Below are 24590 nucleotides of genomic sequence, written 5' to 3'. Positions count from 1 at the left end.
TTTTTCATTGTCTTGCAAAGTGGTAGTGCCAAGGAGAGGGTATCAACTTCGATAAAGGAATGTTCACTTAGTACTGTTGCCAATTTTCCTTCATGAAACTTGTCAAATGTCGTAAGTTTTCCTCACAACTTGTCATGGTGCTTAACTTGCTTGTATACAACTCGAACTCAAACTAGAGGCCCCCAACCTGTCCAATTATTCACCTCTTCAACCCTTGTTAGAATCCTTTTAGACATGCACTCATACCTCATGCAAAACATAACATTAGCATCCCAAATGTGTGTGCTTGTTCCATATTTTAATTCCTCTCCGAAACCACATTATTAGACTAATTAATATGAAATGTTCACAACTTAAGGAAAAGTGCCAAGTTTTACCATGACAACATAATCAATGTGAGTGACTAGGAGAGGACTCCATTTGCTCAAGATAAAAACATAGGGTTTTACAACCTCATTCACACAACAATTTTAGTATATTAATTTCAAGGGTACATACCCTAATCCTTCCAGATTTGTCATATGACTTTTAATAAACTAACACTTCTTTTTAACTATTAAATCCACTTACCATATACTCTCTTTTTTTTCCACCTACCTAGTATGCAATAACACTTAAATGTTTTCAATACAACCAAGTCAAGAGCATATGTTTCCTTTCTACATTTAAATGTTTTCAATAAAACCCGAGTTAAAAGAATGTGTTTCCTTCTAAATAGGTATCACATTCAAATTTCAAAAGTACAATATGTTTACCTCCATTAATTTTAGCAACAAAATAATTACATAAAATAGGTAATCTTAAAATTAGTATTATTATTATGATAAATAAGCTAAATATACATGAACTTATTTAAAAAACAACAAGTTTTTCTCAAATATACTTAAATGAAGATAAAATAAAATAGTGTATTCATTACTTATAATATAGTGTATTCATTACTTTTGAGTAGGAAAATTTTATCTTTTCGAAAACACTAATTCTTGATTTTTATTTACAAAATCCCTCTTAACCCAAACATTTGTTGAAGTTAGCATCTATTGGTTTTTCAGAGGGCGGAGCCAAAATGAGATTGAGCGGGAGCCAAAACGCGATTGAAGAGAGTTTTGAATTATGGTTTTACCAGCAATAGACCCGATATCAAACCCCACCATCAGATCTTCATTACATTTACGGTGCTGAAGGTATGCTCTATTTTTTACTTTAGTGCATTTCCACCCTTTCAGTATTCCACACAGAGAGAAGTACATGCACCTCAGATCGTTGGTTCAAAATCCAATGTTTTTTTGCATCCACGCTTTATGTTTACGCTTTAATGCTTTTATGTTTATGTTACATTTTGTTATTATTCACAGGGATGGAGTTGGAATTTGATGAGTTCGGGAGGCCATTTATCATAATAAATGAGAAGGAGAAGAAAACCAAAATGAGAGGTGTAGATGCTTAGAAGTCCAACATTGCGACCACTAGGGCAGTTACGAGAATCCTTGGCACCTCACTTGATCGCAAGTGAATAGAAAAGATGCTAAAGAGCCTGAAGGTGATGTCACCATCAGTAAGATCTTGTTCTATTTATTTATTCTCTATTTTTCGATCATTGAAAGACCTTAAATTATGAAAATAAGAATAATTTACTTAAAAAAATGCATGATTCATAAATAAAAATTGAGTGAAAAAATAAAATACTATGCGACCTGCACATTCTTTCTCACAAAATGCAAGGCCCACCGAGCTTCTACAGAAACAACAATTTTGATAGTTGAAGGCCATTGTAAGATATTTTCATAGTCCATGATAACATTTCCAATTTCTTTTGTGGGAAGCCATCTAATGGACGAGGAAAAAATTGTTATCATAAGAATAAGTCTTGTACTAAGCACCTCCAGAGGAGCAACGTAATGGAACTTTTCCCAGAGCTCAATAATCCACTTTCAGTACAACATGCTCCCATGAATCCCAAAAATTATCTCTACCAATATAATAACTTTGCTTCTTTTTCTGTAGCTCTTCAATCACTAAGACCAATTTCCTCAAACCATAAATATATATCTCAAGTCCTCTTGTGAAAGGTGTGTTTGATGAACACTAGCTTCATCCTCCCCAAATGTTGATGCAACCATTTCTCGCTTATGTTCCTGGAGTACTAAAATACAATCTTCCATGGTATCTTTGATTGTAAATCAGGAAACCATTACAGGATACATTTGTTTAATTCAATGTGCTCTATCAATAGCTTGGTGTTCAGTTGTTGGATTCCACCAAAGATTAAGCAGACGAATAGAAAATGCAGCAACCATGTTGAGACCAATATTTGTAGCTTTTAGGGACATTATCATAATAGTTACCTCAGGGAGCATCTCGAAATCATTCACAACTTTCTCATGTGCTATTATAGACATAGTTCCATCCAACCTTCTATATTATATGCATGATTCTTTTAGTGGAACCTCAAGAAAATCCATCATACTCAACCACTGGGAGAAAACTATGGATTTAATCTCCTTCTTTAGACTTGGCTATGCATGTTGATCACTATTACCACTATCGGGAATTTCAGCTGAATCTCTATTGATATTATTGACATAATTGTTGCTAGAGGCACTTTGTAAGTAACTTTGGGATGGATTGGAGAGTTTTTGTCTCAGCTTTGATCTTTGAAGAATGAAACTCTGGATTATCAAATTTCTAAACTTGCAAAGGTCTCATCATTCACAATATCATCAAAGTGCAATGTTTTATGACTATTTTGGCATAACTACCTCTACTAAGCGACATTTTTATTCATTCAAAATGAGTAACAAATATTGTAAGGATATGGGTCGGTCCCTTCAATAATATGCAACATTCCTCGGGCCTAAAGTTACCTACATGGGTAGCATGCAGCTCATCCCTGTCGGTGCACTCATCTCCATATCCTACATCTCAATAAATAGAGCGGCTGGTATGATCTTTAATATGGAAAACACATAATCATCCTTCAGATGCCTTTTGCAGCCTTGATTAGGGAAAATGTTATCGTATGACTAAGTAAGGTGATCTAATGATGCCCCTAAAGAATTTGTTGTCACCACTATACGTAACTTTGGGAGGGATTGGAGAGTTTCCATCACAGCTTTGATCTTTGAAGAATGAAACTCTGGATTATCGAATTTCTAAACTTGCAGAGGTCTCGTCATTCACAATATCATCAAAGTGAAATGTTTTATGACTATTCTGGCATAATCACCTCTACTAAGGGACATGTTTATTCCTTCAAAACGAATAACAAATCTTGTTAGGATAGGGGTCTGTCCCTTCCATCATACACAAGATTCCTCGGGCCTGAAGTTACCTCTGTGGGTAGCATGTGGCTCATCCCTATTGGTGCACTCATCTCCATATCCTATAGCTCAATAAATTGAGTGGTTGGCATGATATTTCACACAAAAAACACATAATCATCCTTTAGATGCCCTTTTCAACCTTGATTAGGGAAAATTCTATCGTATGACCATGTAAGGTGATCTAATGATGCCCCTGAAGAAGCCATTGTGATCACTGTAGTTAAATTTGGAAGGTATTGGAGAGTCTCCATCGCATATTTGATCTTTAAAGAATGAAACTCTGGATTATCAAATTTCTAAACTTGAAGAGGTCTCATCATTGACAATGTCATTAAAGTGCAATGGTTTATAACTATTTTGGCATAACCACCTCTACTAAGCGACATGTTTATTCCTTCAAAATGAATAACAAATATTGTTAGGATATGGGCCTGTCCTTTTGATCATATGCATCATTCCTCAGGCTTGAAGTTACCTGCATGGGTAGCATGTAGCTCATCCCCATCGGTGCCCTCATCTCCATATCCTACAACTCAATAAATTGAGTGGTTGGCATGATATTTCACACAGAAAACATAGAATCACCCTTCAGATGCCTTTTGCAACCTTGATTAGGGAAAATGCTATCGTATGACTTAGTAAGATGATATAATATGAACTGATTGTAAAATATATGACTGTAGATGGTGACAATGACTTCTTCAGGGGCATCATTGTAGAGGCCACAAAGAGCTAATGAACCTTCCAAACAATTTTTCAAATCAATTTATTTTTCCCTAGGCAGCATCCTTGTTGCTTTTACAGAAGATCTCCAAGTAGAAATGAATAAGAAGCTTTTAAAAAGAAGAGGATGATCACATGCTTTACAAAGATGTAAGAAAATCAATAATATATTCACAATAAAAAAAATTCATAGTTCCTGCAGCAACGTAGACCTTGAATTAAGCTTGTAAATGAGCTCCAAGAAAATGGTAAAAATCATGTTCTTCTGTAGAGAATTCAACCTTATGCAAGGTGACTATTTTATGAGGTGATGTAATAATAGGCTTGCCATCAATGGTAGTACCTTTTGTGTATAGAAGGATTACTGTCCTTGGGTCAGCTTGGAGCTTCTAGTATCCTGAAATTGGATTTTTGAAAATTGGCATCTTTATTTTGGAAGTGAAAGGCTTAGAAACAACATGGATCATATTTTATAAATCTAAAGTAGATAAAAATATCATCAATAGAATTCTTGATTGGTGTCCTAGAGAGAAACCACCTTCATTTAGCTCGTAAACCCCAACATGCTCTAGCAACTTGTGTCCTATGATTCTTAATACTTTGAGCTTCATCTAGAACCACCCTAAACTAACCCACTCTTGCAAGAGGGTGAGGAACAAGTTCACTTGAGGAGACATTTTCTTCCTAGACTCTTTGTCTTCTTAACAATCTCTGACATTTGCTTTTTATTTTTAAGAAAAAATGAGTGAATTAGACCAGAATCACGATGGTTTCTTTCAACTTCTTCATAATCATCTCCAAGATCCTGTTATGGAACTTCCATACTTATGATGGAATAAGTATTCGGAACAACATCATGATTTTCCAGCTCATAAGTGTCCTTTGTCATGTTTCTTCCATGATAGACCAATATAGACAGATTGGCTTTTGTGGTAACCTTGTCACAGATTTCCTGTGTCCATTTCTTAAGAAAACTTGTTGGACACACAACCAAAATATCGATAGATGGTTGGCCTTTCTTCATAGGAAATTTATTTTCTTTCCCCTTAATGCATTCCTTAGAAGAAGAAAGTAGCTGAAACAAAATTAAAGAAGTTGAGAAAGAAATACCAAAAGCTTCAGAAGACAATTAAAAGGCTACGGTGGAATTTAAAAGAAACTGCAAATAGGGAAGCCCAGAGCACTACTCTTGAGGTAGTCACTGTGGCCACACAAACAGAAATATGTGAGGGAAAGGCAATAGGAACCCAAACCGAAACTATTTCTACTTAGACAGGAGCCACCCAAACAAACTTTCATGAAGACTTAATGGATATAGTTGTTTAGACAAAGGGTCTGTCCTCCCATAATAAAAGAACTCAGACGGAGGGTGTTTCCTCCCATAATAAAAGAACTCAGACCGAGGGTATACCCTCTCACAGCAAAGGCACCCAGACAAAAGAAAAATTCAAGGACACCCCATCAGGCAGTGATCCTATTCTTTTAAAGTTACAGGAGGATATGGTACAAGCCCAACTTTCTTTAAAGCAAGGTAGGAAGGAGACAGTTCCTCTACAGAATTATCAGGTGTTGTAGAAGAAATTCAAAGAATTGACAATAACTGAGGATGAAACTTTTGCTAAGTTTAGGCAAGAGGAAGAAAGGCTGAAGAAGGTAAAAACCAAGCTAGACAAGGTCATGGGTCAGATCAACACCATTTTCTCATTATATTCGGATGTCTTATCTTGCAGGTCTTCTGCTACAAACTATGCCATGTTTTTATTAGAAAGATACTTATTGTGGAAGATTGAATCTCTAAAGGTCGACAAGCCAGTGGAATTAAAGACAACTGAAGAATTTATAAGTTTCTATAAAGAGCATGGGGTAAAAGTCCAATGTCTTCTCTGTGAATTTTATTTGCATAATTTTGTATTAGAATGGGAGGTGGATAAGAGTCATAGCCCTTTTATTGGGGACATTCAGTTTCAGGCCTTTATTTCTTTCACAGCTAATCAACTTAAGTGGTCTAAGGCTTATAGCTCTTTCCAAAGAAAAGAACATGAACTAGATTTGTGGGTAAGGAGTGAGCCTACTCACCCCTTGCAACTATTTATTAAACTCAAAAGGCTCATGACACAGGAGGGCATGATTAAGATTCTAGGGCCTATACATAAAGAAATTGTGCAAATAGGAAGGGTATATTTCCTCTCCACTCAAGAAAAGTCCTTGATTGCATCCAAACAAAGCTGGACAGTCTCAACTAATAGTGCCAAGAACAAAGAACCATTTAACTACAGGAATTTCAAATCTACTGCGGGCCGTTTGGTCACATACATCAATATTATCTTGAGGGAAGGACCATATTGGTTAGGATGTCGATTTAGGAGTCCTATTATTTGGTACCCTCCTGAAGGATATCGTTCTGATTATGAGTTTCCTGAAGGTCATGAAGAGACATCCTTTGCAATTTTAATACAACATCACAGTTTTAGGTCTGATAAAGAAAAAGTCTTTCCAACTTACTCTTTAACTACATTACATAGGAACAACTTATTTTCATGAGGACATGAAACAAGGTAAGCAGGGGAGTATGTTGGTTTGTGCAATAGGTAAAACTTTACTCTTGATTACACTGTCGGTTTCCTCCTTTTTATGCATTTGTGCCATGATGTAATAAGGTTTTGATAGAATTTAGATAATAAGCTAATGAAACTTATTTTGATACGATTTAACTCTCAAAACTAACTATCGTTGCTTTTTATGCAGAAATTAGCAAATGGAACAGTTTTTGTTCAAAAGATTGAACAGGAAAGGCTAAATAGGGGAAAAGGGCGCGTCCTGTTCGGTCGGCTAGAGGAACGAATCAAGAGGATCACCACAAGATAGAAGACTATTTGATAATAGCATTTGGTTGTGAATTCCTTAGGATCTCCTGATCTTGAGGAATCACATTTATCTTTTTTTCTCTTTGACTATAAGAGGGGAAAAATGAATGAAGAAAAGGATGGAACTTCTCGCCTTTTTACTTCAATTGTAATTTTAATATATAGGGCATGATTTTGAAGGACACGTTGTGTTGTAATGACATTTGAATTTGATGAATAATACATAATTTGTGTTGTTGTTCATTTGCGATATTCTAAAGTAGTTAAGCAGCAATCACTAGCGGCTTGGGCCCAATCACTAGTGTATTTCACTATTGTTCCTTGTGTTATACTTTTACTTTTCTTTTACTGCAAGTTTGATTATTCTGTTTTATAGCTTTACAATTGATTTACTTTCATCAGTGTGGAGTTCGTATATTCGTTTCATTAATTCTTAATTCTATCAATTGATTCCATTTATTTATGTCATGGATTGAATTAATAATCAGATAAGAATAATTTCTTGTTAGTTAAAAGACAGAGTGTCATTGATTAGATCATGTGCTTTACTTCTATGAATAGTTTAGATTCAGCTAAAAGAGCTCTGTTATTGCTACAATGCACTCGGTTGATGTAATTGAAATTAGAATCTCTTGATTAAGATTGAGTTTTGGTTTTGATTAAGATTGAGTTTTGATGCTTGGATAGGCTAATTTCCTTGAAGTTACAAGCTTGAGATTTATGGTTTGATCCATTTACTCTTGTATTAAATTTAATAAATTATCTTAAAGTATTACTACCTATAGATATAACGATTTCCATCACTTGCACATATTGTGTACACTCTTGAAACAAAAAGAATTACCCAAGTTTATAATTAATGTGAGGCAATTATGAGTTCTAAAAGACACCTTATATGCACCCAACAATATGCAAGAATACCACCAACACACTACATGTTGGTTGTCTCTTGTAGAACCATCCAATCCAATGCAATCCTCTGGTTCTTTAGCAAAGGTACTAATAAAACATCATCATTAGGGGTAGCTTCCACTATTGGCATATCTTGGTACTGCAACATTGCTCTGAATGTCATTCCTTCATCATCCTTTGGCCAAGATGGCACATGTAGACCAATTGCATTAAGGATCTTGCACAACCTATAGTAGAAAGAAAGTGCCTTCTTGTATTGTTGTAATCAAGCTCGTCTTAACTATTTGAATCACCATTCCAGTTTGTAATACCATTCAAGTTAGGTTTCTCAATCACTTCCTCATCAAGATTTAGTGAACCAAGTTTCCAGGTAAAAGGAAAGCTCCCACCGCTCCACTCCTTGATTTGTGGTTTCTATTTAAAACTCCCATTGTTCCACTCCTTGATTTGTGGATTGTGTTCAATACTTGCACACATCCACTCCTCCCTAGCTTGTATCTTCTATTCAAAACTTTGACCCATTCGGTCCTCCTTGACATGTGGTTTCTTCTCAACACTAAATTTTGAATGCTGGTAAGAATTCCCTGTATTCTATTTCATTTATGTAACTTTTCCTCCCAATGCAGTTCTAGATGACCCCTGTAATTTCAAACCAACTAATCTTCTTTCATTATCATTGATGCACATTTTTCGAGAATACCAATATGAAAGGTTATATTTTTTTGTGGTATCTTCCACAAACCTTTCTTTACAGAGTTTTTATTTGATGGTTTATCCTAGGTAGGAAGTTTTCTACGAGCATCAACATTCGCACTATCTAGTTTAGAAGAGTGTCCAAATTGGTTAAGGGTGATTTCGACATCTTTGTCACTATTGTTTGTATGAGTGAGGTCTTCCTACTCCCTTGCAACTAAAACCTGGAAAGTTTGTCCCTGAAATAGGCTCCTTGACATTCTTTGCACTTAATTTTGTATTTACCAGAGGAAGATCATCATCAATAAAACTAGGCTTTTTATGATTCCTCTTAGAATTCAATGAATTCATAGTGGAAATATGTGACAATATTGTTACCCATGTTTGTTGGGCAAATCCAATCTAATGCCAAAACTAATCCATCACAAATTTGGATTCAAGCTCTCTGATATGAATATATTTAGCATTTCAGATACAAGAATCTAATCAGTCTTGTTAGTGTCAGTATTTACATGCTCCCATCAGTGATAAAAAATTATCTTTTCATATCATATTAGGGTCCCATTTTGAAATTTTTGTCATTCCACTAGGTCATCATGCAAAAATTTGGTCACTGAAGGTTGAATTAGGGATTCATATACTCCTTTTAGAAATTTAAACCTTGTTGGCTCATTTCATCCTTGTTGAGTATCCATTGTCCATAAAGTTAATGACATCATTCCATCACATCAGTCATGTCATCTTGAAATTCAGTCCTTCAAGGTCTCATTAGGTATTTTAGGGTTTTTCAAGGCTCCATTAGGTCATTAGGTTTTTCATGGTTCAATAACATTCCACTACATTTCATGCAGAGGAGCCATAAGGGAGGTCATTTCAGAAAGTATGAGGCCATTCCAACTCATAAACATCATGTCTCCATCATTTTTCAAGAATTCATTCGAAGGGACAAATCATTTGCCACACATAGGACCATTTTTTATTTGAACTATGTTTCTGACCAAACAAAGATGAATTTGAAAAATGTGAGAGAGGTGTTTGTCCATAATAGGCCAAGGATGAAAAATCTCCTTCAGTATTTACACAGGTATCATGGTTTTGGATAAATGTCAAAAATATAGTTGCTACAAGAGGTTTTCTACATTTCTGGAGTGACCTTGGAAAATCGATTTTTCTCCTAGATGGAGTGTCCAAATTACTTTCATGATAAGTCAAATGATAACTAGACAGAAATATATTTCCAATGAGCTATCATGAGCTCAATTTGGAGTTGAGGAAGACCTCCAAAAGTTTCCTGCAAGATCACACTTCATTTTTGCACCCTCATTCTCCACTTTTTCCCCAGTCTTGGGAGAATTGCATTTTGAAGGGCTATAATAGGTCATGTTTCATTATTGATAGGTCCATTTTGTAGCCAAGAGAGAGAGATTTCCAACAAGATATCATGGGCTCAATTTGGACATCGGTAAGGCACTCAAAATTCGATTTGAAGTTGGCGTTGTGCACTTCCTTCAAGCGCTATGAACTTGCCCAGAAATCAACAGCATGGTCAAACATGTAGCGGCCTAGGAGCTACGCACATTTTTGAGGCACTTTTTGGAGGAATGGAAACCGAAATTGGATTCATAAGGACTGATACATCTATGAAAACCATGTTTCCAGCCTTAGAATGCAAAACTAGTAGGTGATAAAGGCGAAAAACCACCTAAAAATCATGTTTCTGCCTCATTTTTGGACCAGGCGTTGCGTGTTTGAGTAGTCTTAGGAGAATGGAGTTTTGGAGGGTCAAATCAAGCCCATTTTGAAAACCAAGGGAATTTTTGGAAACTAGATAGGATAATATTTCCAATGAGCTATCCTGGGCTAGATTTGGACATCATAAAGGTAGGTAAAAGTGAGATTGAAGATGGCACTATGCGTTTGACACTAGCACTGCACGTTTGACAGTTGTCCCAGTTTTCACTGTTTCTCTCCAAAATTGATTTTTACCTATGGGAAATCAATGTTTTACTAATTTAATTGATGAGGATGATGTAATTATTATGTTTTTACTATTATCTATGGTAAGTACATTAGGTAAATGGCTTCCATGACTTGTAATGAATCAGTTCACTTAAGTTAGGGATGAGTCACTTTGACCACACTACACTCTAGCTATCAGTTCACTTTTTGTTGCAACTGATCCTCCTCTCATGGATTCGACCCCTGAGGCTAGGATGAGTTGGATTTGAGGCCTATATCAAGTAATTTTTCAGTCATTTTACAGGTTGGACTCCATTGGATATTGTATTAGTGTTTCAGACTTTGGCATGGAATATATTGGATGAGTTGCAGCTATTTTGGTGGGATTCTTATGGCATGGTATTTTGATACTATTTCTTCTTCAGTTTCATATGTATGAATGTTTTGTACCTTTCATGATCCATGTCACTCTAATTATGTTTGATTTTCAAGGTGTGATAAGCAAAATACATCTCCTATGCTCCATTTTGGGAAAATCATCATAATGTGTTAATTTCTTTAGTTTAAAAAGAATTCATGATGTTCATGCTCTTTTTAGCACCTCACTAGTTTAAATAATCTCATCACTATACTACAAAGTGTTAAACTAACTTTCCTACTTTGCCCCATCAGATGTCTACAATTCTGATTCTCTTTTTCCTTGACCTAGTTCACTCTCTAACCTAATTCACTCATCTAGTGTTTACCCCAACCAAATCAAATCAAACAAACCTGAGCTACTATATCTAGCCTAAAACCCTAATCTATCTAGCCTTATTAGATGTGATCCTTTGGAGAGAGCCCTCTTCAGTTTGGTAGGGCTAGCTACCAAGTCAAAAGATTGGTTTGTGGTTACCTCAGCTAGACTCTTCCTCAGCCTTGGAGATCCAGAGGAGTGATAACAAGTACCTTGGACACTGTGCTCTTTGTGAAAATAGGGATTATAATTGATATGGAATTTGAATGAGTGTAAACCCATTGAAGGTGTGCCAATGTTTAGCTGTTTATCATTGTTTATATCTTCTTTCCTATTTTCTATCATTTTTTTGGGTCATAACAGCTAGGGTCATTCCCAAAGACGAGTAGCATATGCATCTCCCTCAAATCACTGAAGAGAATGGAATAATGAAGAACACAAGGTGTATTTTTGAACTCTTGGGATTTCATTGACCCATTTCATTAACACAAAGAAAGAAAATTTAACTGTGTATGCTTTCCCATTCCACTTTAAATGATATTTCCCATTAAATTGTTTTTGGTTTTCCAAATACTGGTAAAGAATATATTACAAATACACTGACAAACATGACATTACTCTATTATTAAATAAGTGTTTGGTGCCAAAACACTCCAACATAAAATTAAATCGGTAGAAATCTTGCTTCTCATGTATTTCAATTGAAAACATACCAGGTAATGAAGATTGGAATTAATAAGATGACAAATGCACACTATCAAAATATCCATCAATTTGATGGTGATTTCCACAACCTTTCCTAGAATATAAGATGAGTTTTTCTTCTTCCCACCATTCCTTAATAATTCTAATTTTAAGAGAAATTGTTTACTACTTGAAGTTTAAAAAATGCTTCCATTCAACAATCTTTTCTTCTATTTTCTTTCTATTTCCTTCATGCACCACAACATTTTGTTTCCATAGTGACATCTATCAAACTTTAGAAGACAATAACTAAGTTCCACCAACAGAATTTGTAGGAAAATGAATTGAGTTAAACAATATTGAACCGCCCACTTTAGAACTCAATTGAAAAGTTTCCTTAGGGTTATTTTTGATAGAAGAATGTGCGATTGAATCTTCAACTATTATTGATTGGCTTTCCACAACTTCATATTCCAAATTAGAAGCCATGTTGTTAACACCACAATCATCTATTTCAGTAATTTGTCTTCCAACAATCCACATGATAGGTTTGTTGTCTCCTATTCCTTTTCTCTTGCATTGAAATGGAAACTCTATGAAGCATTGATTTCTAACCCCCACTTCAGCTGACTTTGATGCCAACTAAGGTACCATAATTCCATCTTTATTTATGTACACTAAATAATGAGCTTTAATACTTCAAGTTAAACTCTTCAAAAATATTTTTTCATCTATTTCTTTAAATGCTTCCTTTCAGAAATCTACAAAAACACCAACATAGCTAGAATGACGATTCTCCATTTGGATTTTAGAATTACAACATCCAAGTTCCTTCTCCACCCTATCAAACTCACACTCAACTGTCTCCAGTTTATGTAATATTTCATTTTTTAATTCCAACTTCCAATCAGATGGTTATTGTATCTAAAAAGTGTCACCAATATTCAAATTTACTTGTGCAAAAGGATTACTATCCAAAGACTGACCATTCAATGGAGCTTTTGCATCAAGAATATGAGAAACACAGACTGAAAAAATACCCTCTTCCACTAAACTGATTTCTCCATGTTTAGAAGTTCTTAGAATATTATTGCACTACTTTTAACAATCACCCACCTTAAAATATATACCTATAAAGGAATATGCATGTTCATCGGCATATTGTACAACAATTCTAAAATCACATAGGTGAAGAAGAAATTAACATTTCACACTTTGGTTTTCTAGCTATGAGTCATGCCACATCCTTAATCATCATATTAAATTTAATATATTGATAAACAAGAAGTAGGAAAAATCCCATATATTAATTGGAATAATTATAGGCAAGGAGAAACACATTTTATGGACTTGAAATGGAATCCAAAATATGGCTATGGAAGGCCAACTCAAATTAAAAAGAGCTAATAAGTATGAAAACTTGTTATGAAACTAGCTCAAGAAAAGATAGAAAAGATAGATCAACGCCTTAGAATTCAGCCTCTTCGAGGGGAAAACCTCCTTTACATTACATAAATGAACAATTCTTGGATCATACAAATGAAAAGACCCCCTTTCTATATATAGGATTCTAAGGGGTCATAACATAATCAAAGCCGACATAACAATAATAATGTAAGGGCACAATAATAACAATAGTGGGCTTCTATGGGGCACAATAATAACAATATGGGCACTACATGGGTACATCAATATAATAAGTGGGTTGTACTAATAACAATAAGGGGTTAAACTAGTAGTATAGGGGCCTAACATGCCATTCTCCTTCAAAAAGCGTTGTCCTCAATGCTTGAGTAGTTCTTGATGCTTCTGTATAAAATTCTTGCCCTCCCATGTGGAATCTTCAGCAGGTAAGTTCTTCCACTTGATGGGATACTCTGAAATTGATCGATTTTGTAGCTGTCGGGTTCTTGTTTCTGTGACTGCTCCAGGTTCCAATATGATTTTTCCTTCCTCTTCAATTTCTGGCAATATTATTTGAATTGGGATCTTTTGCAACTTTTGAATATGTGGCCATGCTTCTTCGTCCTTCTTCCATTCATCCCTTTCTTTGTTTACCCAATCTGGTTGGATAATAGAAATAACACAAAACAATGCTTCCAAATCCTCATCCTTGAAGAGTCTTCCCATTCGGTAAGGTCGCCATTTTTTAAGTGCATGTAGTATTGCCAACATTCCCTTCTCATAAATAGCTTGCTTGAGATGTAGCAGTAAAAATACCCAATCACCTACATCAAAACATTTTTCACTACGATGTTGATTTACCTGTTGTTTCGTTTTATTTTGCACCGAAGTGGTGTTATCCTTTAAAAGTTGGAGAACTTGTTGTTGATGCTTGATATGATCTTTCACTGCTTGAACCTTTTTCTTATTGATATGTCGTTCTATCTCTAGAGTTTGAGGAGTGGTAATTTCTTCCAATCCATTACAAGATATGGTCGGATTCATTTCTTGATGCTCGATGTGATCTTTCACTTCTTGAACATTTTTCTTCTTGATATGTCCTTCTATCTTGATAGTTTTAGGAGTGGTAATTTCGACCAATGAATTACAATATATGGTTGGATTCATTTCTTCTTTCTCGATCTGATCTTTCACTTCTTGCACCTTTTTCTTCTTGATATCTCCTTCTATCTTGAGAGTTTGAGGAGTGGTAATTCTTTCCAATGCTTGACAAGATATGGTCTGATTACTTTCTTCTTTCTCTGGGGTGGGGTCCTGGCGTATATCCTCTTCTTTTGATGTTTCTTGATCATTTTCTTCCTCCTCTTCATATTCTATGTAAATAATTTCTTCTCAGCACACTTATGACCTTTAGTGCATTTGCTATCACAATTGTAACAAAGCCCTTTTTCTCTTTTTTCTTCCAATTGTTGTGGTGTAACCCTTGTAGGTTGTGGAAGGCTAGGTGAAACAACACTTCCATCTTTATAGTTGTGAGGTGTATGCTTCCTAGTTTCCATAATTTTTCTTTCCACTATGTCACAAATCCCTTTTACTCTTTCCAATTGTTGTGGTGTTGCTCTAAAGAAGGTGTTTCTCTTTGTATCCTCATAATGTGCTATCATTTCCTTCATGAAAATTGACCACGTAACAAGTTGTTTACGAGAACAAAGCCCTTCATACCATAAAAATTGATCCGGTTCTAAATATGAAGATGCAATACATACCTTTTGTAATAGTGGTACACCATGTAGATCAAAATATTGCTCCATCTGAAGTATCCAATTTACTGGATCCTTGCCATCAAACTTCCTCACTTGCTTTTTCTCGATTTTAGGAGCTCGATCTTGAAATGACTGTAACTCTATACTTCCTGATCTTTAAGTTCTAAAATTGTGACTTGTAGTAGCCCTCTGAGTCCTATTTCCAATGCCACAAGTCTGATCCAAATTGGATTCTCCAAGGAGAGTTATGCAAAATCTCCCACAGTGACCTGCTTATAGACTAGTTCATTAGAGAGAACTTGTACAACGTGCCACGAGTCATTGTTTCAACCTTTTTCTCTAAAAAAATATATACAAGAAACTACAGTCCATACTCTTTCTATATCTTCTTACGAAATTTCAATCCGATGCTCAGGGAGAAAGTTATGACGATTTTCCCCAGGTCACCTGTTTGGAATGTAATTCAGGAGTCTGCAAGAAGATCGATTTCCTCAGATCATATCTCCGCAAATATAGTGTGAAAAGTTCTTAAATTCAGATCCGAGATTCATCATGATTTCTTCTCAAATGGGTTTTTTTTTAGCTTCTGAAACATCGCAGAAAACAAGTTATAGCGAAACTGCTACAATGACCTATTTGGAGCAGCGAAACCCTAGAATCCAAAGCTCTGATACCAAATGTTATGGAACCAGCTCACAAAAAGATAGAAAAGAGAGATAAACGCCTTAGAATTCAACCTCTTCGAGGGGGAAACCTCCTTTACATTACACAAATGATCAATTCTTCGATGATACAAATGAAAAGACCTCCTTTCTATATAAGAGTCTAAGGGGTCATAACATAATCAAAGTCGACATAACAATAATAATGTAAGGGCACAATAATAACAATAGTGGGCTTCTATGGGGCACAATAGAAACAATATGGGCACTACGTGGCTACATCAATATAATAAGTGGGTTGTACTAATAACAATAATGGGTTACACTAGTAGTATAGGGGCCTAACAAAACTACACTGCTAGGAAATACGTGGTGATATTGGCATAAGCCCAAGGGTAGGTTCATTTGGTCTTGCAACCAAACTTCGGTCCTTTCAGAGTTGGAAGGCTAGGAATTAAACTCTCAGTTCCCTAAGTTTTAAGCACCATAATTGGTTCTAATCGGTTCTAATGGTTTACCACATTCTATCCATGGATCACGACAAAGTACTCATGGATTTCTACAAGGTTTTCCTTGGAAATAATAAAACAATTTTAAAAAGAGGTCATGATATTGGCTAGTCTGATGCAGAAATAGTTGAAATTGCAGAGAACATATTGATGAGATCAATTTGATAATATTGAAGAATAGCTAGCCCAGTAGGCTATCTCAAGTGGTTGAGTTTTTTTAGGATTAAGCTTCAAGTAGGAGGTATTGAGGTCAATCCCCTGTGGTGGTTTCCTCTAGTGTGTGATTCACTCAAAGCCCTTACTAGGTCAAACACCATAATTAGAGGTCGATAGGTTTCCACTAGGTACCATCCACAGATGTGGGGAACCACCCTGGTGCTTCCCCATGAGACTTTATTTGGAAAAGAAAAGTTTGAAGAATAGGATCTATAACACTAATTAGAATATCATCATGGAACATTAGAGAGAATGTAATGGAGAAATAAGGAGAAACTAAATAGGTATATGGGGGCATAAAATGAACCCACCCATGCCCTCTAATGACATAGATCCTTATCAAGATTGGAGGATATATCAACCTTTTTCAATTCAGTTTTTTGCCATGCTAGATTATAAAATTGTTGGAAATCTGTAAAACACTACACTGTCAATATCAACCTTGATGCTTCTTGAAATACTATCCCTTACCCACTTGATAAGGTGTTGTGCATGGGGCTCTAATCCCATATGAAAAATACTCAAGAATTTATAATTTTATAAAGAAGACTCTTTCTATCTATAATTAGACAAAACAACAACCAAGGGGGTGAGCGTATCAAAATTAACATGACAAAACCAAAGTGCAAGTATGAAGTCCATTGAAATAATTTCACAACTAACAATCCCCTCAAAAATAATTGTAAATAAATAATTTGACAAACATGGATGCACCCAACTTGGATGAGTGGGAATGTTGCTAATTGACTTTACTAAATAAAAACATACAGTTTACTATTGGACTGTAACTCATGAGATAAATCCAAGCAATTTGAAAGATAAGGTATGTATTCTAGTAGGTTATAGCATATGCATGCTGCCATCTATGATAATGAAAAATGAGAAGGAAATGGAGTCCAAGAAGAATAGATGCAGGATAAGAAGGAAACACTAAATCAGTGACATTCTCCTTGATAATATAGGCCAAACATGAGCATTTTAGGAACTTTTAACAAGAAGTTCCATTTGTCTAAATTGTTGGATTAATCAACATATTAGGGAATGTGTGAAGTACCATATTTCATCTCCATATTAACTAAAATTAGTCTAGAAAGGTTCGTCCTTCACTTCCTAGCATACATTTCTAGTTTGACTTCTCCATATGTCAAAGTAGTCAAATGATATGTTTAGTCACTTCTAGTCTCATCAAACTCCAATCGGATGGGTGACTAAGGTCTTTTATAGATATATATGCAGGAGGATATCAATGTTCAAAATGACTTTAACTAAAGATCCAACAGTAATATAGTTTTCCATTTGCAGAAGGATTTATTTTCAACACTTCCATACTATGCAACAAAAAATAGATGATGCTAGCTCTATAATATTTGACAATAAAGTTTAGGTAAATCACCTACCACCACTAGCTCTAAAGGTTGTTGGAGAGGTGGCTTTATGAGAAGGTAAAAAACCATTATAAAGTGAGTACTTGAAGGAATTTCCTTCTGAGACCGACTTATTAAGGACTGGAAGGTCTAGACTTATTGGAATGGAAGGATTAGAAGATATGAATTTCTCAAATAGAGTTCAATTATTTGCAAGACATTCAGAAGAGGAATGTGAATTTCAATCTCCAAGATCCAGTAGTTCTATGCCTGCACTTGGAAGGGATTGTAATATATCTAAACAAATTGCAACCAATTGTTTTGTACCCCCTTTGCAGAAGACATATAATATAAAGGAAATATCTAAGAAACAAATGGAAAGAAGGGCTAGGAAAGAAAAGGCAACAGAGAAGGTTGCTAGTGTGGTGTCTACCATTTAACCTACCCATTCAACTCAAAAGGGAAAAAAGGTTGTCACATCTAAGGGTCATATTTCTGATTCAATCTGCTTGTTGTGAGACTAGGGCAGTTCAATAATTCTAACTGCTAATGTGTAACTGGGAATATAGGTATTTTCTTCATAAATTCATTGATTTTCTCCCTTAAGTAGGTAATGCTATCATGTGGTGTTTTTCATCCGTGTATTTGAGAACTTAGGTATGCAAACATTTATGAGAAGTTCTCTCTATTTATAATGTCACATGACCAACACCAATATCCTATAATGTGAAACATATCATATATGATATTAAACTATTATTCAAATAGTTGTTTCCTTTTTGTTTTCAATTTTAAATAAATTTTGTTATTATGAAAAAAAATATTCAATATATACATGGATGAACTTAGGGTCAAAATATGATGATGGTAAGTGTTTTCGCATGCTTCTATATAGAATCTAGATAATGTGTCCTATTAGAATCTATTAAGTGTGTACTTTATATTGTTTTAGGGTTGCAAATTTCAACCCTTTGGATGGTTAGCCTTGTATCGATCATACCCAACCACTTATTGTAATTATTGGTATAGTTGGAAATGACAACAACATAAAAGAGAACGCAAAATTTTGTCCCTAATGTCTACAATGAAGTGAGTCTGAACCAGGGGTGATTATTTTTTGATATTGTTGAATACAATCTGGCATATGAAAATCTTAATTTGTATGCCTTGCTCGTGCATGTTATAGGTGATATTGCCTCAAATAATATGACATGGATCTAGGTGTTGGACAAATTGGAACTTTGTAGATGGCATGTGTATGCCATTATCAGCATGAGTATGCATCTTACGTTGCAACATAGAAACCTATAAGCATAACTTTATCGATTTATAAGATTTATAACTATTTACTAAGATTTGAAATGTAAGATTTGAACTTTATTAATTTGACAAAAATTATAAACTGTCAATCTTCCCTACATGGGCTACATGTTGGATGTCACCATACACTACTAGAAGGTTGGAAGGACAAGTTTTTCATTCATAGTTTTGTCTATACCAACTTTTTTCCTGTCTATTTTCTTCTCTTTGTAGTGTGACTATGTTGAATTTTAAGTGATGTACTTAATAGATATACAAACTCCCTTTAACATGCCCCTTTTGAGAAGTTATTTTTTGTAAACTAATCATGCAATGATATGGAAATTGGAACTAATAATGCACTACCCTGTCTTTCTTGTAAAGATTAGTTAGGTTTCAATCATAGGATAATGGTTTCTTGATGGTAAACAAGTATTTATTATTATTACAAAGACGAGTTATGTAATTTTTATCATTAGGGTGTCACTTAAGGTTATTTTCATGCCTGTGCAGTGAGGCCTTTGGATAATTCTAAGTATAATAATTAGTTAGACATGTTTAAATATATGATATAAAAAATTTATAGGTTATTTTGATATCCTATTCCATGTATATTTCTCACGTGTCTTGAGACGAAAAGTAGAAATTTGAAGTCCATTATGGGAATCTATGAGAAGTATAGGACTGTAGATTTTATGGTTCATTTGTGGAGAAAAAATAGAATCGTGAGGGAAAACATTGTGTCAATATATTACGTATCATTTTGGTAATTATGAATACGACAATCACAATTGCATAAATAATAATAGCATTCTTTAATATCTATTAATAGAGAGACTACGTGACTATTTTATGAAAAGATATAAAGACAATATAATTATTTATGAACCTGGTTTAACAATCATTGGACATATATTGATAAAAATGGCGTTCACTCTTTGGGCTCTCTCACCTCTATTGTATCAAAAATCCCCTCTAAGGATGGATATTTTCCATCACTGAGCCATGCACATATCTTGTCTCGTGGCAAACAAATCAATTCATTATGATTATCTTTTCTCTAGTAGATCCTAGATGCCAGGATCCAGGGCCATGCATTCATTACAAGCTCCTAATCTCATTAGTCTAAAAGATCACTCATTAATGGTCATTTTCCAAAAGGAGCCAAGTAGCATATTTTGTCACAAAATTTCTTTTTAAAAGATAAAAGAAATAATTTTATTTATTTATACAGACTTGGACATGCACATATCTTCTCTCGTGGTGAACAAATCAATTCATTATTGTTATCTTTTCTCTAGTAGATCCTAGATGCCAGGAGTCAAGGCCATGTATTCATTACAAGCTCCTAATCTAATTGGTTTAAAAGATCACTCATCAATTGTCATTTTGCAAAAGGACCCAAGTAGAGTAGCATATTTTTTCACAAAATTGGTTTTTAAAAGATAAAAGAAATAAATTTATTTATTTATACAGAAATCCCAGATAGGAAGGTGGGTTAACTACAACCCTAAAATCCCAAAATCACAGGCATAACCTCCTAGCTCAAACCCAAACTTATCTAAGGGAATATACCTTTGGGTCAAGGATATCGTTCTTTTCCAGTAGCTTAAGGAGTTTTTCCTCATCTCTAGTATAAATTTTATTTCACTCCCTTGTTATTATAAATCAATCCACTCATTTTGTTGATGCTAACGTTTCTAGTACCTTGTCCAATTGCATGTTTTTTTCCTCAACTTGTTTTTTCTATTTAATCACATTTTCCCTCATATGTTGCTATTTTTCCATACCCCACACATCAACTCCAAGCTTTATTGTAATCCATTGATTAATCATATTCTAATTAAATTTTGAAAACTTCTTGCCTAATTCCAAAGAGAACTTTTCAAGCTTCATCTTGGACATATTTTTCAAAGTAAAAGTATTTTTCCTAGTTATAGAATGACTTGGGTCACCTAGTCCCCACCTCTTCTTGAAATCCCTCCTGTTGCTCCCTTTCTTGCTTTCCTATTTTCATCAAATTCAATCACTACATCCTTTTCTTCTTATGCCTTTGGGGCATTAAGCGTTCTCCTTGGCCATTGCTTTGCTTTCATCCTTCACTTGGATTTTAACAGTGTTAATATTCAAGCATATTTCTATCTTTTTGTAAGAAAAATCATAAATATGATTGTGGAATTTGATACCCACACTGCACATCAATACACATACTGAGAGGGTTTCCTTATTTGGATATATTTTTCTATAGGTGTCCTTATTAGCATTAGCTTTCTGAATTATGTATAGCTCTCATTGTTCAGTGAGTATTTTTTCTATCCCCAAATTATTACACATGATGAATACCTATGGGAATAATGATGTTAGCCTCTAACTTCCTCTGTAGTTCAATTTATATAATTGGAGCTAGCTTCTAATTTGTAGGCCTATGTTTTTGTCTGAAAGGCTTCGCTCTCTCCTTCACTAAAATATCATGTTAATGATGTCTTCACATCCATTTGCTAGTTGAAGTACTTGTGGGAGGATATATTTATCATTGAGAGGGTAGAGAGTGCTTTTTTATATCCGTGAAATTACAACTTTGGATACTTGCGCTTGGTGTGGATTTGGAAGTGTTTGGATGCTCCTTAGATATTTCGTTGGTGTAAAGAATATTAGCCAAACTTTGTGTTTACAATTTTAACCTCTATTTAGTGTTTACATTTCAGGATCATTGTTATTGATCATTGTATTTTGACATCTTGAATTAATTAATAATGAGAAGCACTCCCAATTAATTTTGTAGACCACATAGTTGGTAGGATGCAAGCATGTAGCTCATTACTCATATTTGCATCACATCCACTCATTGTTTTTTACCTTTTGGCATGCAAATTAGTCTTTTAGAGGAAAAATTTTATGTTGTGACAACAGATTTACATGATTCACAAGGTGAGAAATCAATCTTTGGTGTAATTACAGATTTTAGGTTTGATAATTATAGGTCATTTATAGGCTATAAATGTCTTCAAAGTTTCACTTATAATTTAGTATTAAACTTAATATATTGAGTATCTTATATGTATCTATATTTCCTTCCACTCACTTTTCATAACGTTGATAACCATTAGGAAGGGACCTATAACTTTGATGATACTTTTCTTGTTAGGTAAAATATTTGACAAGACTTTACAAAGTTTTACAATTTATTGAAAGTTGTATAATTTACAATTTATAAAGTTTCAAGGTCCAATTTTTTAAAGTCTAATTCTTTAAAGGGTGTTAGCTCAATGGAAGAGCACATGACTTACAAGTAGGAGGTTGGTGGTTCGAATCCATCGTGCCCTGATATTCATATGAAATATTGATGATCAATTTTTAGTGACAGAGGCTCTTTTGACCATCACCAATGAGGTTATGGTGACATTTTTCAACCCTTGCCAAAACATGAAATGGTGACGATATATGCATCAATAGTGACAACCATGAAAGGTCCATCACCATAAATCATTGTTTTTCATATGAAATGGTGATGGTAAACGAATGCCACCATATATATGCATCCGTAGTGAGGACCATAAAGGTCCACCACAATAAATCGTTGTTGTTCATATGAAATGGTAGTGGTCACTATCTGTCATTATAATCATTATTCATGACAGACATTGAATGTCACCACAACACCTATAATTTTGGTGACACCACCTTTAGTGATGTTCAATTTTTTGGTGATGGAGCCTAAGGTTTGTCACCATTGCTCATATGAAATGGTGACGGTCATTATCCCTCATTATAAATCATTATTGGTGACAGACCTTGAGTGTCACCACAACACCTATACTTTTGGCGATGTTCACTTTTTGAGACAGATGCTCTTTTGAACATCACTAATGAGCTTATGGTGAGATTTTTTTACCCTCATCAATGTCCTTTTTTTCTTGTAGTGAAATATTTCATGACTTCTATCCAAATCATAACCCTGACATGTTTATCTAACTTTGTTGATTTTGAAGTGTTAGCAAGCATCATTGAGGACTTGTCCAAATATAAATTAAATGGTGAGGATGGAACAACCTTGTTCAAGAACATAATTGCTTTTGTTGGCTTCTATGACATGAATGATGTACATGATGATGATATTTCTTGTGGGTTGTGCGATTTCACGTTCAAAGGGAGTGCAAAGCAATGGTGCCACACATTACCCACAACCTCTATACACTCTTTTGATCACTTGTTTAGAGAATTGTGTCATGATTTCTTTCTTTATGACTGTAAATCCCTTGATAAAAAAATAAATAAAATTGCGAAAATCACCTGAAGAATCTCTTCAAGATTTTCACGATTTTTTTCTTCACTAGTGTTATGAATTTCCTGGAGATGAAGTTGACTGGGAATTTTTGGATGAAATATTTCAATGTCTGTTATAGACATATTTGGGCACTACAACCCCAATCATATATGTCCATAAACCAAAGGATTCTAAGTCCCTAAAAGTGTTGTCTTATACCCTAAAGGAACAAGGTCATCTGATTACATCATCTCCCAGAAGTTCTCCATGGAAAATTTCTCAGAATTGGTCAAAATTGGATCATACAGACTACTCAATGCTAAGGGTGCGATGCATCTCACCTGCTCAGTGCAAAAAGTATGATGCATACTGGAAATCCCTTCTGTAGGGTGCAATGGGTGAGAGTACACAAATGGCAGAGATAGTTTGCAAGGTGGATGATCATGGAATCTTCCAAAAACTTCTCCTGTGGCACTTGCCTCTATGAATTCACCCAACGATGAGTAAGAGATCATGAATCTCCAAGTGGAACCAAGAACTATCAGAGAGAAGACACTAATCAAAATCACTGAAGTTGACTCACCCCCCTACAAACATCTATATATGGATCCCTCATCCTAGAGATCCAGGGGCTGCAATCTTGTATTTTGTAAGGAAGTGTTGTTGGTTTCTTGGTGGAATATCATAGTGTTGGGTGATCTAAGCTTTTCATGAGGTGAAGAAGGGCTTTCATGTTGGGAGGATGACGCTGGGTCAGATCAATGGGTTGTAATCCTCTCTTCTACTCTTTCTATCAATAAAATTATTCAAGTTTTCTTCCACATTCTTGTATGTTTGATGATATATGCATTTGTGTGGTCAATATATATCTGGTCCTATATTGTTTATGACTGTAGATCTCTATTCTTCGATAGTGTTATGTTGCTTTGACTTTACAGGTGCTCTTTGAAGCTGGGTAAGCAAGGAAGGAGTGGCAAAGATCTGTCAGAAGGGAGAGGAAACAAGCAAGGGATCAAGCGCAAGACTGAGGTTGGTATTCTTTGCTCCCCTCTCATCAACTTCTCACAAAGGAAAACGAAAGTGGTTTTAGTTTGTTTTTTTCTAAGATAGCTACCCGTCTTAGTGGGACTATCAGCTCCGAGTGGACACTAGATTTCTCGATAACAAAATGGCGACTCCGCTAGGGAGCGAATAGCTTGTTTGCTTGTCTATATT

The 24590-nt window shown here is 34.9% G+C and overlaps 2 pseudogenes; both read right to left on the bottom strand.

The window, feature by feature from the left end:
• Window positions 1–2030: 2030 nt before the first annotated feature.
• LOC149209743 (helicase-like transcription factor CHR28 pseudogene) lies at window positions 2031–3828 on the bottom strand (annotated as a pseudogene).
• A 57-nt stretch (window positions 3829–3885) lies between these two features.
• Window positions 3886–24590, bottom strand: part of LOC149209742 (helicase-like transcription factor CHR28 pseudogene) — a 51663-nt pseudogene continuing 30958 nt past the window's right edge.

This window comes from Pinus tabuliformis, chromosome 1_2 (genome assembly GCF_031772625.1).
Source record: "Pinus tabuliformis cultivar Carrire ecotype Pingquan chromosome 1_2, CPIR1, whole genome shotgun sequence".
Lineage (NCBI taxonomy): Eukaryota > Viridiplantae > Streptophyta > Pinopsida > Pinales > Pinaceae > Pinus > Pinus tabuliformis.
This window is presented reverse-complemented; position numbering and strand designations above follow the sequence as displayed.